The sequence below is a fragment of the Protobothrops mucrosquamatus genome, unplaced genomic scaffold (assembly GCF_001527695.2).
Source record: "Protobothrops mucrosquamatus isolate PMUCROS unplaced genomic scaffold, P.Mucros_1.0 scaffold2583, whole genome shotgun sequence".
NCBI classification, from domain to species: Eukaryota; Metazoa; Chordata; class Lepidosauria; order Squamata; family Viperidae; genus Protobothrops; species Protobothrops mucrosquamatus.
In genome coordinates this window covers 59,022-72,066 of record NW_015388639.1, presented here as the reverse complement: position 1 = coordinate 72,066, position 13,045 = coordinate 59,022, and the positions used below count along the sequence as shown (strand labels likewise).

The following is a 13,045-nucleotide window of genomic DNA, read 5'->3' as shown; positions in this document are numbered from 1 at the left end:
AATAACTCAGCCGTGAGAACCCAAGGTCATCGGGCCCAGAGTTGATAGAGTTTTGGCGAGCTGGGGAGAAAGCCCACCCTTCAAGCTAGTTGGGGAATGTGATTTATGACTGTTTATTGGAGGAGGGAATTGTCCTTTGCTACTTTGTGCCAGGGGAGGGGAATTCAGTTTTTGGCTTCAACTATGTAGTGCCAATACTTTGTTTCTCGAATAAAAGATTCTTTAAGGAAAACAATGCCTCAAAGTTCTTTTGAAGAGATTCATCTGTCGGAACCATGACAGATGCTTTGCCACTAGTAGCTGGAAGGTCATTTTTCTCAAGAGATCTCTCCCTTCTTTGAACATTGTCCAACTTTGAAAATAGGTATAAACAGACAAGTCATGAGCAAGCAGTCTGGAAATGCTGCTTGCTAAGAACAGTACTGTAATCAGCAACACCAAAGGAAAACATCTGCAAAATTTGAGGAACAATCCCTGCCTCTGTTGGAATCAGAGGTTCCTACCTAGAAAAGATCCTTCTTCCAAACTGCATATGGACATTAATTCAGTTCTTGCCAGAGGAAGAGAATCAATGTATTGGCAAAACGGCATTCTACCCTGTTTGTGGCAAGCATTGATCAAAGCATTGTTGGATGCTTTGTGTCAGGCATTCCAAGACGTTACTCCCCCCTCCATCTTTTAATGCACTTTTGTCTTGAGCAAAATATGCTTTTCTCACAAGCCTGGCAAAGGTTCACTGGCAGTAAACACCAGAATCCTGCAATCATCAGTGGGATCAAATTTATCAAGAAAAGCGGCAATATATATACATCATTTCTTGCAATTTTTTAAAATGCATAATTACCATGTCGAACTTTGATTTGCTGTTGAGATATGATCTTGCTGCCTTTATTATAACTAGAAATGCTGTCACAGATCTATTTACATTTCCAAGCATAATTCAAGCTGCACCATTAGTAGCTGGGGGGGGGGGAAGATTGTTCACTCGTCAGCATCATCTACAACAATTGAGATAGCAATGTAGAAAGAAATTTTGTGATCCACAATAGCACGAGCAATAGCAATAGACTTATATACTGCTTCTGTGGGAGATGAACAGGCTAAGCCCAAGGGAGGGGTCAAATGTGTCATAAGTCATGAGTCCCTATGTGACTGCAAGAGATCTAAGTCCAGCCCACCTAGAATGCCTGTCTTCCTTAAGCTTGCAATAAATCTTTATACTCATTTAAACTGCCTGAAACTCCTGATTTCCCTGGTGCTTGACAGCTTCACAGTGCTTTGCTTTACAGCCTTCTCTAAGCAGTTTACAGAGTCAGCATATTGCCCCCAACAATCTTAGACCTCATTTTACCAACCTCGAACGAATGGAAGGCTGAGTCAACCTTGAGCAGGTCAGGATCGAACTGCTGGCATTCCGCATAATTAACCTGCAATACTGCATTCTAACCACTTCGCCACCATGGCTCTTCATATGCTCCCTTTATGCCTGTGTGATTTTGCAAACTGATTGCATCTACTTCAGAATCCTTTTTATTGTACAATTGCTGTAACTATTGTTAAAAGTGCTACCTCCCCCCCCATTTCTAGAAATACTGTAGTTCATCAACTTATTAGCTCACTAGCATGTTCCTGCTGGTGTTGGGTGCTGAATTGTTCTATCTGCTTTAAAAAGGGAACAGATTTATTTCTTCTGTTTAGAAATATTGTTTTATTCAGAGGGCTTTAATGTTTTATAGGCAGCAGTGGTAAATTGCACTATCCCTGCTCTTCACCAGGTCTGCATCTTCAGTCTCTTGTTTTCTATATACATTGATTCTCCTTTTATTTTATTTTTATTTTCAGTATATTTCTAACTAATCCATTGCTTCCCCTAAACCTTAGCAGTTTCTTGGCCAGTATCCTGTAACTGAATCTGCAATGAACATTACAATGCAGGGAAGAGCAATCCATGCTCCTTTGCATTCCAGAGTGAGTGGAAGAAAATATTTTGGACTTGTTCACTTCTCTGGGGAAGCTTTCAAAGAATATCATGGGTATTCTTTGAAAACCTAATGCCTCAAAATCTCACTGGTTTGGGGGGAAAAAAACTAAAGAAAAATACTAATCCCTAACACCAACCCCAGCTGAAAATCTTAGTATTGTTCACTTCAATAACAAAGGCTTTGTTCGGTGGGCTTCTATTCTCCAGATAGAAAGAAATGTGGTCTTGCCAGAGCCCGAAATTGTCTCCCTACTTCACAGTAGATGTTTGTAACAATTCCTAGCAGCTTCTTACAATAGTGCAAATCTCTCTCTCTCTCTTTAATGATAAAGCAGATTAACTTGGTTCACTTTGGAAAAAATGGAAGATCCCAATCAACTGTATTTACTTAAAATTACTGCTCTTTTGGTTATAAAGGAAACAATAGCTGAAAGCTTAAAAGAGTTGGGATGGCAGTAACATTCAGGAAGCTTGCTAGCTTAAAAGAAACCTGAAAACTAGAACTGATCCCTTACAGAAAGTAGCTTGAAGAAAGCAAAAGTAGCTTGAAGTAATCTGATATGTAATTGTTTGTAGAGTTAGAAATAAAGGTCGACTTTGGAGATAGCACAGAAATTGCATTGGACAATCTTCTGGATGACCTTTGGAGAAGCCAGGATCAGAGGCATGCACCTCTCCAGGTCCACTTTGGTCTCCTGGTAGTTTGCAATACCACCAACCACTGTATCCTTCTGGAATGCTTCCAAGGGATTGGGGAAGAGCTACAATCATCCAGTGGTTCTTGTTAGCCCTGCAAGGTAGTCTAGAAGAGAAACACAATTGGGGTATACTGTAGGGTTACGTTAACAGAACTTTCCAAGAAAGCATTTCTCCCCTCCTTTCTTTTACTTTCCAGAAAACTAGGGAGGGCACCTTCTGAAATATTTCCCATGCCATCAGTCCCCCTTCTGTGGACTGAGACATATTTTATATGCCAGTTGTCCCGTCTGCAGCTCTCCTGTCTCCCAAGGTAATTTCCACATACTATCACAGTTCTACTCTTTCATGTTGGGGTAGTTCCAGCCAATGGTAATGGTAGAACTATCCCAAGACCTATATTTTGTGATAAACCTCAGAGATCCTTCCTCCCCCTGCTTCTTTTCAACACATGTGTGAAACCACTGGGAGAAGGCATTTATCAGCACAGTGCCCAGTATATTCTGACAATATGCTGATTATACTCACCCCAAGACTGAGCAAACAACGTGGTAGGCATTTGTCTCAGTACCTGGCAACTGTCGGGGTTTAGATGGGGTAGAAGAGACTCCATCTGAATTCCTCCAAGATGGAGTGGGTCCGGGTTCGAGGCATGAATGATTCCAAGAAAATTCCGTGTTTATCTTAGAATGGAGATATTCTATCCTGTTCAGAGAGGGTCTGCAATTTGGAATTCTTCAAGACTCACAGGCCTTGCAACAGATGTAGCTAGGAGGACCTTTATGTTCATTCTCAGACTGGGACTATGGTCACGGTCATTCACACCCGTGGTCACTTCCTGCGTGGATTACTGTAACGTGTTCAAGATGCAAGTGCCTTTGAAGAACATCTGGAAGCTGATACAGAATGTGGTGGCCCAGAGATTTCATTGGGTCAACAGTCTCCAAGTCCCATATATGCAAGGCTGCAATGTGACAGAAACGGTCTGTTTCCATTACCACCCACTGGTAATGGGTGGGACTGTCTTTCCCAATGGATTTTTGATTTGTCTCATTTCCCTCCCCCTAAACTTTAGGAAACTCATAAAGGCATTTTGTTCTGGTTGGCAAAGGAAGAGACTGTTTTATAATATGCAGGTGGGGCCTCCAATGTGCATGATTTACTTATATGGATTTATGTGGATTTTGGTTTTTATGCATTTGTTGTTAGCTGCCACTCTGGCTAAGAGTGATATAAGTATAACAAATAATGTTGTATATGGGTAGACAGACATAGATAAATCGGATTAAATTCAATTCTGAAAGAATTGTCTCCATGTAAATGTGTCGAGTTACTCCATTTTTTAAAAAAAAATATAAGGCCATGTATTTTTACTTGATTCTGTGAGTGAATAGAGTGTTAGAACAGTTAGTGAAACAGTAGTAACCACAAAGTAGATCCGGTATGTCTGAAAGTTGCTGACTCCTTCACAAAAAAGCAAAATTGACACTGGCTGTTAAAACATCTATCAGGAATTTATTACAACACATTGTTCCCAAATACAAAAGAAAGGAAAAGAAAGAGAGGGTAAAAAGCACTGCTGTTTACAGCCTTCAGTAATAAATAAATAAAAGTCAATGCAGGGGCTGAGTGCACCACTCAATCCTGCCAAGCAACATCCAATGTCAGCATCCCTTTAGCAGGCAGAAGGGGATGTAGTTTGGTTATCACGACAGAAGGAAGGGGACAAACTCACAGACCAGATGCAGTGTCATTTCCCCTAGATGGTACTCAGGTGTCACCCATCCTAGATGGTACTCAGAATTTATTCCCAGGATACACAGATCTCAATATCCAAATTTCCATTCCTTGAGCAATCCTTGCTTATGAATCGCCCTGAGAACCAAGTCTTCGTCGTCTCTTGTTGGCGGATATTCGCAGACTAAGGTCTTTGGTTCTGTGCCTGTGTCACGAGGCTCAGCATCTCGTCCCTTAGTCACCTAATTCCCCGTTAATGTTTACAAGACAGAAGAACTTGCAGAATAAAAATGTGGCTCCACAGACAAGAGGGATTTCTGTGTAGGCCCTTCTGAGAAAGTTGGGTTAAGTCGGTTTCTCTACTCTTTCCAAAAGAATTCTGAGCAACAATAAATAAACACGACATATTGCAACAGAAAATTTGCACCTCCTCTCTGAAATCTCACAACAATTTGTTGAATGGCTATTCTACTGATTCCTACTGAGAATGGCTAGGAAATATGTGGCAGATAGATGACTAGGAAGGACTCAAACGTCCTTTGCTCACAGTTGTGTTTTGCAATACTGGCTTTCTATTCATTGAGCAATAAAGGAAAAATGGGTGGGATATCAGACTCCAAACAATTCCTAGAGACAGAGGAATCGCCCCTAGGGGTTTCAGCCGTTCCAGGTTCTATGGCAAATTTGAGAGGGACGCATGTTCTGTGTACAAACCAGCCAAACCAGTATACGGAAGAATTCAGAGAGACTTGCCCATGACACGCAACTATATAGGAAACAGTTGCAGGTTTGAATTTTGTTGGCACAATAATACTAAATACATTAAATGATAAATATTCCACTGAAATCTAGACAACTTTAGAATGAAATAACCTGGGTCTTTCATGTTGATATCTGAACACTGTTAACATGAAAAACCCCTTGCTGTCAATAAGGGAGCAGGCTCTGTATCTCTTCTATCCTGTCTAGTCTAATGTAATCACAATACTATGGTGACAGAAAAGTCTATACTACAAAATTGTATTTAACTGGGTTTTATTACAGGATTTGGAGACTAAATGCCTCCTTTTAATTGCTTTTGGCTTCCATCAAACCTATTTGTGTGATGGTTATTGATACAGAATCGTGACTTGAAAAGATGTTGGGAAATTAGATTTTTTTTCCCAGAGTGCAAACCATTTTTCTTGAGTTCTTAGCACTCATCAAATTTTAATTCCAAGGATGGGGGAAATCATTGCACTGAAATTAGCCTGCATTAGCTCTGTCTCCACTTTCCCCCATCTAATACCATCCAGATAAGTAGGAATTTAATTCCCCATCACAGCACAATGGCTATAATAATTGTGGGGGCTGGGATTTGTAGTCCAGAAGAGGACAACTACTATCAGGTAAAAAAAAACCAGATACCTTCTGAGGCACTCTTTAATTATCCCAAATCACGTTAGAGCTTTTATCTTTCTTCCTACAAAACTTTAGTGGATCTAGGGAAGCTTCAGTGTCTGGCAGAGTTTTGAAGAGAACACGATATCCCTGAGAGGAGGACTTCTCCACCTCCGTCTGTGCGCTGTTTGGCAATCACACACGCCACAGTATTGACCAGCCTTTGCATACAGTTGGAACCAGAGAAAGCAGAGGGCAGGCGGATAAGGGAAAAGCCCATATATATTCACAACAGAGAAACAAAGATCAACATACATAGAAGCAAAATTACATAATAATATAATAATAAATACTTAAATCTATAATTCATACATTGCAATTACAACATTGATAGCTTATTATCATTAGCATTAGGATCCAGAGGAAAGTCGGAAAGATATCCTTTTAAGGAATTGGCATCCAGTAGAGAAGACATGAAAACAGCACATGGGATACCAGAAACAAGGACGGCAGAAATAATAAATAAAACCACAACAGATACATGATAAAAACAGGCAGAAGGGTGAAGAATCACAGCAAAGCCTTCAAAACAAAGCTAACAAAACTTTTTGTCACAGGGGAAAAAAAAAAGGTGCTGCAAGCCAGAAAATCCCTATGTAACACCTAAGATGTTGGATAATTTTGTACCTGGTGTGAAGTTAAAGTGACGTGTCTTTCTCTCTCTCTCTCTCCACATTCTGGAGATGGAGAATTAGCAGCAAGACAATGGTGCTGTTAGAGTCAGCTGCACCCCAAACAAACTGCTTTATGGTTTTCAACGTGGCCTTGGTTAGCATTATATTATCATGACCTTATTTTTTCTGATACAAATTTCTCAAACTACGCCTATTTCTTGCATATATGTTAAATACTGCTTTGGTTCAAAGGTATAGTCATTCTTGTCCTATTGCTCCCAACATAGCCAAATATATTTTTTTAAGTGGGCCACCATTTATAAACTTGGTTTTTCAAAGTTTTCAAGTCTGGGGGTGAAGGCCAGAAGTTGGGTCAGGATAGGAGGAACCAGGTTTTAAATGAGCAGGGTTTTGGGTTGTTGGCTTTTTTTGTCTGTATAAATTCTAAACCAGGGGTCTTCAAACTTGGCCTTTTTATGACTTGTGGACTTCAACTCGCAGAATTCCTCAGCCAGGCACGCTGGCTGAGGAATTCTGGGAGTTGAAGTCCACAAGTCATAAAAGGGCCAAGTTTGAAGACCCCTGTTCTAAACACATTAGACCAGAAACCTTTGTATGTTTCTACAATGATAAAATGGAGCTACCTACTGAACTTTATGGGGGAATAGTAAGAAGCAAATATAAAACAATTTAGAGATATGGCATTGCTGCTAATGGAATATGAACTAGTGAATTTACTTTATTCCCTGTGTTTGGAATAATATTTGCCAGAGACCATGTGTAAACTATTTTTCTTAGAAAGGAGTTGAACAGAATATTTCTCAATGAGTATCAATGAGAAGAATCCAGAAGCATCTAATTCCAGTTCATCAAACATGACTGGTTAGTGCTAATTCTACTTTAATGATACATTCACAAGATCAAGAATTCCTAAGGAGGAATTTTTCCATCTGGGCTTGTGATGCTCACAAGCTCACAGGTGAAATGAGGATTTTGATCTTTTAGTATCTGTGAATACTGTACCAACCCAGACTCCAAGAAAGCTGCAGCAGAAGATGTCATCTTGCTTTCATCATAATAATTCAACAGTTTTTTAAAAAAAAGAAAATTAAACTGCCAGTGTGAGAACCTAATTGCATCTCTCCAGTCCCACTGCCCCATGCCCCTCTGCATATTAGTTGCAAAATAGCATGCAGGTCCACATAAGTCACTTCTGAGCTTGCAGCATCTAATCTGAACAGACAGTGGTAAAATAAATACAATGAGGATCTCTCTACTTTGTGTCTTGGCAAAGTAGATAGCAATTACTATGGTCAGGAAACAGACAACCTGATGCAAGAACATGTTATTGCTGCTCCCCTGTGGTTTGCAAAGTCTGAACCTGAGATTGTTATTTTTGTCTTGTGTATTTTAAAAAAATACAGCTGAACAAGAAAAGAAATGGGAAAAGAAATGCACTAAAAAGATTTTTTTTTCCTTTTAAAAGCTACACAAACAACCCTGAGGTATTGGCTCAAAAAAAAACCAAAACAAAAACAAAAAACCCAGCACGTGATACGAAAGGAGCAAATGCAAAATCAGATACACAAAGAAGAAAATGTGCTTTCAGGGAGACAGTTCTGTGCCTTTACTTTAAATAGATGAGCAGCCCCTATGGTGCCTCTGTGTCATGAACTGAGCTGAATCCTTTGCTACTCGCCACAAAATACGTCCAGAATAGCCAATAATGAAAATGTGCAACATCCTTCCCACTCTTGTGTTTTGACTGGGATCGTACACTTGTGGCCAATATTACCTTGACGTGCGTGTTCATTTGCTTGCCCTAAAGTTCCATTTTGTACCTGTTCAAGGCAATGTAAACAACATGGCCCTCCGAGATAGAGGCCTTCGACAAATATTTCATACAACACTGGGACTGTAACATTTACCAAGTTAAAGCAGCCCACTTCCACGGAGAACTTCCACACCAGTGGTTCCCAGGGAAGTGACACACTGAGGTGGAAACCCTCTGCTTGGTTGAGCTCATCTACACAGTCAGTGGCTTACAAATAATCTAAAAAAACAAAACAACCCAGCTGCGTGTAGTATTTCTCAAACAATCTTCTCCATCAGAAATATATTTGAATCTGCCTATTGTTCAGTAATGTTAAACCAATTTTTTTTCCTCAACTAAGGCCAGCCTTACTATCAAGTTGATTGAGCAGCAGATTTCTACCAATAAGAAGTGATCTAATTTACATTCTTCATTTTATTAGTATATTTTAACAACTGGGAACATGTTCAATTATCCACGTGGTGTGAAAAAAATCCTGAGCTAGCTATGGCCTCTTCTGATTTAAGATGCACATTTTTTAAAAGGTGCCAGAGAAACCTTTACTCCATAAGAAGAAAAGTGTTACCTGCAGAAGAACTTTCATCCAAATTATTTCCTAGCGACTTATTTAGATGAAACCTTCAGAACTAGTTTTCTTGTCCCGGTCATCGACATTAGTCTCTTAAGCTCAAGACAAATAAAATCTCTGGCCAAGCTGAAGTTCTTAATAACATTCTAGAGGCTTAGAAGATAGATCAGTGTTTCTCAACCTTGACAATTTTAAGGCATATGGACTTCAACTCCCAGAATCCCACAGCCAGCAATGCTGGCTGTGGAATTCTGGGAGTTGAAGTCCACATGCCTTAAAATGGTCAAGGTTGAGAAACACTGAGATAGACGATGAAAACTGAATTTGGAATGGGCTGGCAAGAGCTTCACATTACGTCTAAAATATTCTTTATCCTTTCTAGAACTTCATTTCTTGAAAGGCTTGTTCACTTTGATGACCTGCTAAGTAAATTTTGTCTTTGGACTGTTCGCTCACTGACTGATTTGCATTCACTGAGAAATCCCTGATTGGTGGTGAATGAGTACTTAAGAGGAAACAGAGATTTTGGATGGAGAACTGAAGTTAAAATGTCGGTTCTTGCAGTAGTAAAAAGGACACTGCCTCTTGGCAGCTTCCCTAAAGTAGGCCTGAGGATATTTATGGGATTTTTACTTTAGTACCACAACATAATTTACTCAACATTTCCATGGTTTTAGTTCTCCAAAATTCTCTTCCATCTCCATTTGCCTTCCACAGATGCTGGGTTTAACATTGTTTGAACAAGAGGAGCCATTCAGAGTAGCCTGCCCTTGGATTTAAGAGCACAGCTCACCAGTTCACCTAAGTCAATGGGGAATTAAATACTCTGGCCTTCTGAAAAGACCCCCCCCCCCCACACACACACAAACTGGGTTCAGATCTAATGTGCTCCCTTTACAGACTGCACATATTTAATTGAATATATAGCTCCTATGCAGTCTGCTCCCCCTTCCTACTCAAGGTACCCTTTTTCTTATAGCTAAGCCTACTCTTATAGTCACAACTCTTATTATCCCCTGCTCAGACCCAGGAAGGGGAAGATTTTATGGCTTTGATTGCAGGTGTGATAGAACAAGGAAATAAAGAAGCATTAAGAAGAATTCCTGGCTCAGTTTGAGTTAAAGATTTTCTCACTTTTTTTAAAAATAAAAAGCAGATGCCCATATACACACCCATACATCCATGCACATGTGCACATGCATACACACACACACACACACACCTCTTTTTCTTTTTTGGGGGGTGCCTCCACTACTGATGCAAGGAGCCACAGGTCTAAGATATTGCTTTGAAACTCGTGTTTCAGATTTAAATACCGTACACATAAAAACTGGAGCTGGAGTACTGCCCCTACATTGTCTGAAAATCATTGCCAGAATGAACAGCTTCAAATAAATTAGAAAGAAAAGTTGAAAAGTATTTGTCTCAATAAAAACTGTAGTAAAACCTTTTAAACTTTTTTTCTTTGTGTTTTTTTTCTCTCTCTTTTATATTATATATAATATATATTTATATATGTATAGGACTGCAGAACAGCAGCTTTAAAGAATACTAGCCAGAGAAACACAAAGGCCCATGCTCAGTATAGGAAGAGGGGAGTCTCACAAAAGAAGCCTCTCCGGGTTTCTGCACCTGAATTTGGGAAAGAGACACCAATATATTGTCCGACCCTGATGGGAATAGAAATGCCCTTGCTGTAATGGAAACGGATAGGCAAAATCTCAATTACTTCCTATACGTTAGATAGGAATGTGTTAATTATAATGAGTAATACACTCTTCAAAGAAAAGAACCTGCTTCCCTTTTAACTCTTCCTGTTAAATCTGTGGATCAAAGAGCAACCATTTTCCTCCAAGAAAACTATCACTCCTCCCAAGCTTCAACTTTGCCCTGGTTTCTCTTTCAACCCCATTGTAGGACACATGCATCAGCTCTCCCCCCTTCCCTCTGAAGGGGAAGAGAAAGCACCCTTTGCATGCAAAAGGAAAGAACTCAATATTTAAAGAGTTAATATACTCTCCACCTACCCAAAAAAGGGAATGTGATTGTGGTTTGTCGTGGTGGTGGTGGAGGTAGGAACCAAAGGAGGCACTAAGCATGCACCGTTATGTTTCTTGACTTCAGATTCCTTCAGCTTTTTGCCTTCGTTTTAGCGGATATGCCCTTTGGGAATGCACACGGGCACATGAGAAAATGCTCTAACACATACCCACACCCTCCTCAGTTAAATATGTCACCAATCTTTCTCCTCATCCCTACCTCCCTTTCCCCCCCCCCACATCCCCAGATGCACCCACACTTGCTCTCAAATCTCACACAGTGAAAAATCAGGACACCTCTATGATCTCCATGCTGCCCGAAAAGCTAGACTGTTTGCTAATTTTGCCCAGGTCTTCCCGAGATCTGCTCTCTGATAAGGTTTCTTCAAATTCCATTTGGCAGCTCCTTCTTTTGAACTGCTTCTCGGGCATGGTGTCCTCGTGCCAGCTATGTCGCACCTCTCGCTGCTCTCCACGTTGCTTGTCCCTCAATCTGATCTCACAGCTTGCCTGGATTGTGCTGCAGCTGAACGAGGAGTAGGTGGTGGCACTGGCAAAGAGAGTCCCACTCCCGCTGCCTTTGCTGCCTGTTGCTGAGTCTGTGCTGAAGTACCAGGGGTTCTCCGTAGAAGGCGTGCTTGGGGATTCCACGTGCATTCCCCAAGTACCAGCAGCGGAGGGGGTTGTGGCTGGCTGGGCCAGCTGCTGCCCTACATTGGGAAGGCTCAGCCGAAGGGTNGTGCTTCCGTCGTTGTCGTACTTTGGCCTCTAGAATGAAGTCAGGTCCACTGGGCCAGTCAGAACCATCTGGAACAGGAGAGAACTGACACGTACCATTGGGACCTGAAGGGCTGTCCAACTTACAAAGCTTGGGAGTTTCCCCTACTTCTGTAGGAACTGGGATCTCCTGCCTTTGAGTAGGACTGTAGGCTGACTTGATGTCCAGAGAAAAAGAACGCTTTAGTCGGTTGGTGTCTTGGATGCGCTCAGAAGATAAATGCAGCCCATTGAGTCCTTGCTGCAATGCCATTGGTGAGACAACCTTTGAAATTCCTAGTGATCGTTCAGAGTCAATGGAGGATGTTTCCAAGATTGTGCTTTTTAATACCTCCTCAGACTTTTCCGAGATAAACAGAGTTTGGGGTCTATTACCTTCACAAGTCTCAAAGTATTCTTGCTGGGGTTCCCCTTCACCTTTCTCTCCTTGGGCCTTCAAAGCCTTGAGTAGCTTCAAACTTCTCTCATACTCTAGGAGTTGACCTAAGAAGTTGAAATTGGGTGATATGGAGGGACGTCTGTCTTTGACAAACCTGTTGGGGCAAGCAAAGAGCCATGATTATTACATGGCATTTTCTTACTTCCAGTAAAAATATATTTTATAGATCTTGAAAGCATTTACCAAGATTTTGAACATCTAATCAGCAAGCCATGGTTGTAAAAGATTCTTAAAAACTCTATAATTCAAAGCAACACTAGAAACTAATTATATTCATCTTTCCCACATGCCCATGGCTTTAAAAAGTAGAGATATATTTAAGGATCTCTCCTTGTCCAATAGAAGATCAACACAAATTTCAAGGGTTCAGCAAAGTGGTTATATATGTTGATTCCATACCCATATATAAGCCCTTACTGTATAGAGCAGAGATCCCCAATCTTTTGGGCACCAGAGACCGGTTCCATGGAGAGAGATTTTTCCGCAGACCAGAAAATGTGTGGTTTTGTGTCCTGTTTGCATTCCGCAGATGGGGCTTTGCTTGTTTGTACGGACCAATTGCTGGCATGCCATGGACCGGTACTGGTCCACGGACCAGGGGTTGGGGACCCCTGTTATAGAGTATTAGTTCAGCACTTCATTTTTTTTGTTCAGTGTGCCTTATCAGTTTTAAAAAGGTGGTGGCACTGGCAAAGAGAGTCCCACTCCCGCTGCCTTTGCTGCCTGTTGCTGAGTCTGTGCTGAAGTACCAGGGGTTCTCCGTAGAAGGCGTGCTTGGGGATTCCACGTGCATTCCCCAAGTACCAGCAGCGGAGGGGGTTGTGGCTGGCTGGGCCAGCTGCTGCCCTACATTGGGAAGGCTCAGCCGAAGGGTNGTGCTTCCGTCGTTGTCGTACTTTGGCCTCTAGAATGAAGTCAGG

General features: G+C 41.1%; 1 pseudogene; it reads right to left on the bottom strand.

The window, feature by feature from the left end:
• Positions 1-11,197: 11,197 nt before the first annotated feature.
• LOC107295948 overlaps positions 11,198-13,045 on the bottom strand; it is a 60,306-nt pseudogene continuing 58,458 nt past the window's right edge.